Source organism: Dipteris shenzhenensis, chromosome 2 (genome assembly GCF_047967505.1).
Source record: "Dipteris shenzhenensis isolate YYH24624 ecotype China chromosome 2, Dip_SZ_1.0, whole genome shotgun sequence".
Taxonomy (NCBI): domain Eukaryota; kingdom Viridiplantae; phylum Streptophyta; class Polypodiopsida; order Gleicheniales; family Dipteridaceae; genus Dipteris; species Dipteris shenzhenensis.
The window spans coordinates 66,765,557-66,771,162 of record NC_141597.1 but is presented as its reverse complement, the minus strand read 5'-3'; positions in this window follow the sequence as shown (position 1 = coordinate 66,771,162).

The following is a 5,606-nucleotide window of genomic DNA, read 5'->3' as shown; positions in this document are numbered from 1 at the left end:
AAGATCAAAATAAATAAATAAATTAGCCTTGACCCCGCCATTGGTTCCCAGACTTTTAAATGCATAAAATATATAAAAATTAAAGCCTACTATTTTTGGCCGAATTTTTGACCTAAGTTGTTAGGGTTCCTACCTGCCCGCATGAGCAAGCCCATTGTTTGCCCATGGCACGTGGGACTCCTAACCACTCAGAAAATGGCTTTTTTGGATTCTTTTAAAGGTCTTTTCCTTATCCTTTGGGGGCTGAATGAAGTCTTTACCCTAGGGTTTTAACCTAGCTCATAGTCTTTTCTCCCTTGGGTCCCCTTACCTAAAGGACTGAGACTATGAATGTTAAAACCAAGCTTTATTACTTATAACCTTTGGCCCTACTTATGGGGACCCTTGTTATGATTAATGCAGCTCTTTTGGGTCTTCATTCCTTCTCATAACAGTCTTCCTTCTTGCCTGTTGGCTGGATATATGAGTGCTAAATTAATTTCTCTTGGATCCTATATTTTCCACTTCTCATAAATGGCCAATTTATGATGGAAAATACTTTAGGAAAGTATGAAATTAATTTTCATGACATTACCTCTCTCTTTAAAATCATAGTCGTCCTCGACTATGGCTTATAAGGGTAAGTCATACTTAGTCCTTTTTCATTTTTTCATTTGGGTAGAGACTCCCTTTTTACCCTTTGACATCTTCCACAATGGTTGACTAACCCATTTGGTGCATGTCACTTAGCCCTTGTTTTTCCAAATAGGATGGCTAAATGTATTTGGTGCTTGGAAGACTTAGCTGTCACAAGCATATTATATATATGCATGTATTACTTTTAAAACAAAAAGAAATTTACAAAATCAATTCTAGACAAAATTTCTAACTTTATTAAACATTTTTACAAACCTGATCCTACCTTTGGACACGAGTCATTGTAAGATTTTACAAGGTTTGGACAATCTTTAAGCTGGATGTCTTGCATCTATCTAGCATCTTCAAAAGGATAATTCTTAAATTTGATAAGATATCATCGGATTATCTTACCACTTCTAAGAACTTTGTCCTCATGCTTTAAGATGCTCTCAGGTAATGCTCTCAGGCTGTAGAATTTCTTCTTGGCCTTCAAAGTCCCAAAGGGTCTTCAATGATTGGCTCCTTGGGTGGTTCACCCTTAAAAGGTTTAAGAAGGTTTACATGAAAAGCATTATGTATTAGCCAACTTTTTTGTAACCTTAACTTATAAGCTGTCTCATTGATTCTTTTTTGAACTTGGAATGGGCCATAATACCTTTTAGCCAATTTGGCATAGTACTTTTGATGGCCCAAAGGACGACCTTGTTTCCTTTTTCCCGTTGTGAAACTTAAACGAGCTTTAGGGAATTTGAGTAAAACCCATTTTTCCTCTTTGAAGGTTAAGGCTCTTCTATGCTTATTTGTAGCAGCCTTTTGCTTTTGCTACGTTAAAGCTATAGCCTCTTTAATCTTAGCAAAAGATTCTTTAAGATCTCGGCTATACTCATCGACAGCAAATACATGCCCAAATTGTTTTACTATCAATGGGGGTTTGGGCCTTCCTTCAATAATGGTGAAGGGTGCCTTGCCGGTTGTTGAATGAATGGTATTATTATATGTATATTCAAGCAAAGGCAAGTATCTTTCCCATTAATATCCTTGATCTAATTCCATCACATAGGCTTTGAGTAGATCAAGAATGGTGGAATTCGCGATTTCACTTTGGCCATCTTTTTGAGGGTGATAGGCCGAAGAGAAATTGAGTTTAGTACCCAAATTTTTAAAGAGACCTTTCCAAAAGTTGCTTGTCATTCTTGGGTCTCTTTCAGATACTATAGACTCTGGTAAGCCATGATACTTAAAAATTTGAGAGATGAAGAGGGTAGCCATATGGTGAGCTTTGATAGACTTTTTGACCGGTATGAAATGAGCTTGTTTACTGAACCGATAAACTATCATCCATATACACCTTGTCCTCGGCATTACTTGATAGAAATTGTTGCATGATGGCAATCCTCATACTCTTCCACATCTTTGGAGCTTCCCCTTGGGTGCGTAGGCTTGCCCACCATTGTCGTGCAGACTTTTGGAAATGCATGGCAGCATGTCGTAGCTTGGACGATTCTGAAAAATACTCATCTCCAAAAGCCGCATCAAATTGCTAAGATGAAGGCCAACACCTTGTCGGTGGCCCCGAAAGTTCTATCATAGGTTAGGAAAGTAATATTCTTACCTCCCTCTTTGAACTTTCTAAGCTTGCGGTACCGTTTCCATGCAGCGTGGCTGCGTCTCTTACCCCTTCCTTTTGACCTCCTTGAAGGAGATCCTTCATAGCTTTGGAAAAGGTGTTGAGAGGATGAAGAGGATGATCAATATGAAGGAGAGGATGATGAGTAATGTCTCCTCCTCTTCCTTCCTTTATGCCCAAGCTTTTCCCTCTTGGAATGTGATCTAGGAGGAGGGCTTGGTGACCTCCTCCTTTTAGAAGGGCTAGGGCTATGCCTTGCCCTTCTTCTCCTTGGAGCCTACTCACTATCAGAGGTATGAGGAGCATCTTCCTCATCCCTCTCCTTTGATGGAGCACCTTGCCCATTATCAATGAGCGCATCTTCCTCCTTTAAAGAAATATTTCCTCTTTTTGAGTGCTCTTCAAGAGCCCTCAAAGGAATCTTTTCTTCCATGTCACTTGGAAGAAGTCCATGCACTTGCATTTGATGATGCACCTCACTTTGTAAGGCTGGGTTGCTCATGGCTTATTGAAGACGAGTAACTAAATAATTAACAAGCCAACACCCATCATTAGATGCATCATCTTGAGTTAAATCTATGTTGTCTATACTTATCCTACTCTCTTGGTTATTTTTAGCCATGCTAGTTAAGTTCCTTCTTCAAAAACTCCAAATACACTTCTTTTATATCTAGCTTAAAAGGGTATCTACACCTAGAAGTAGAGCTTGGCTAGTCACAAAAGATAGTAGGTGAGCTTAACAGTACCAGTGTCCAAGGGATATCTCCTACCAAGCTTTCTACTAGCTCAATAATGGTTAAGCCATAAGCAAGCTTTTTGGGCTCTATTATTAAGACTATAGCTCCCGACGGTGTGCGTCATACCCACCAAAGATGGGCTTGAAACACGCAGTTAATAAGTCTCACACTTTAACTATCCTCTAAATGACTAGACCTCTACCCCTAAGTATAGAAGACCCCCTCTCCTTAAGAAAGGAAAGAGAAACCTTAAGCTCTGATGATACCAATGTTATAAGAGCTAAGCTAATACAAATTAACTTGAAGATTGCACATCATTTGTAACATCATTTGCTTAGCCATTTTAAACACTATTATATTAGCTAGATAGTAAGTGCTTGGTTGGAGTAAACAAAGAACTTAATTAAATTGACATGGCATAAAGAAAATAACAACACAAGAGACGAAAAAGTAAAATACAAGTGGACAAGCATATAGGACCAGAATTCACATGGAGCCGATCCCCCCGTCCAAAGGAAATTGCATTATTTCAACTCTTATGAGTCTTCTAAATAATATAATGTTTGGATCCTTTCAATCCTTCTTTGGTAGTATGGCAATAGCAATACCATACACCATGCAAGCATGCAGCATGACCAATTTGCCCTCTGTCCCAAGGCCTCAAGCACCTTCAAGGTGGAGAGAGCTAGCAGGGAGCGAGGGAGATGAGTGGGCAAGAGAGAGTACCTTCTACAAGACAAGAGTATTTCCTAGATACAACTAGTCATAGCTTGCATAATACATAATAGAAAAGAGCATAGCATGAAGCAAAATGCCTTGCATAGGATTTGCATTTCTTGTGAAGAGTAGGCTTGTTCATACACATGAACACTAGAGTATATAGTGAAGTGAAGAGGTCCTTTTATAGCTTGAGCTCCACTCACCACACACACATGCAAAAACTTGTGATTTTCAGGCCTTCTGATTGGTCCAAAAAGGTGGCTCATCCAATCAGCATGCAGCAGCCCATCCACCCCTCCTCTTAATTGTGTGCTATCCAAAGACTATTGGTGCATAATAGTTGCTAGCCAATAGATGGCTCTGAGATGGTGGGCTAGTCTTTAAAATTGGTAGGCTACCCTTTTCTCATTGGTCCAAGAAAGTGGCTGGCCAATAGATTAATGCTTAGTAGACCTACAATGGTGGGCTTGACTATGTGAGTCCACCCCCTTATCTTATAAATGGTGGGCTATCTTCCCCTTATTGGTCCAGAAAGGTGGCTGGCCAATGATTAAATTATGCAAAGGTGGGCTACTAGATGCCACATATGAAATGCATATTAAATTGATGCATGAAAATCCCTACAAATGCCACATATGCAAACACGTTTTTCAGCATGCAAGCATGATGTCATGTGGTATGCACACATGCATACCCATTTACACATACCTTTGCATATACCCTTTAACTTATAAATTAATATTAATGTAAGTGCACCTTGTTAACCCTAGGTATCTGTTTAGCTCTTTTTCAAGGTCAAAATAAATAAATTAATTAACCTTGACCCTGCCCTTGGTTCCTAGACTTTTAAATGCATAAAATATATAAAAATTAAAACCTACTATTTTTTGCTGAATTTTTGACCTAAGTTGTTAGGGTTCCTACCTGCCCGCATGAGCAAGCCCATTGTTTTCCCATGGCACGTGGGACTCCTAACCACTCAGACTATGGCTTTTTTGGATTCTTTTAAAGGTCTTTTCCTTATCCTTTGGGGGTTGAATGAAGCCTTTACCCTAGGGTTTTAACCTAGCTCATAGTCTTTTCTCCCTTGGGTCCCCTTACCTAAAGGACTGAGACTATGAATGTTAAAACCAAGCTTTATTACTTATAACCTTTGGCCCTACTTATGGGGACCCTTGTTATGATTAATGCAGCTCTTTTGGGTCTTCATTTCTTCTCATAACAGTCTTCCTTCTTGCCCGTTGGCTGGACTGCATTTTTTGCTTTTTACTTCCTGCAGACCTTGATGTTGATTTGCGAATTTTTTCCTTCGTTGTGCTATTTTTGAGGTCAGGTTGGTCTTTGGGTAGATTTGGGAATCGAAATCTTTTTATGATTATTTTGGAGAACCTATTTTTGTACCCATAACTACTTTTTGTTTCTTGATTTTCCCTGTTTTTGCTTTGAGGAGGTAGTGGAAGGTTTGGGTAAATATTTCGTAGTTATTTGGACTTTTGGGACCCAAATTTTCTTCTCTACCTTCTTCTAAGCTAAGGGTGTTGAAGAGGTTTTTTTTAGAGGAAGACTTCCTGTTGGTTTCTTGGACATTTCCTTTGGTACCCAAACTTTTGGAAACTTTGGTTGAAGTGGCCGCCTCTGACATTGGCATGATTGGCATCTTTCTTGTGACCACTTTCCTTTGTGATTCATTTGTCTTTGGTAGTAAGGTGTCCTTTTCTTTGTCCTTTATACTATTTTCTTCCTCTAAATCTTCCACCATTTGGTACATGTATCTGGGAGCAAATTCAGCATATGATCTTCGAGCTCCACTGTTAAAGTAAACCCTGTTGTTCTCCCAGTCGAGATATGCGCTATGCTTTTTGTGCCTTTCCTAGGATAACTTCTGTAACCATCTTATGATTACT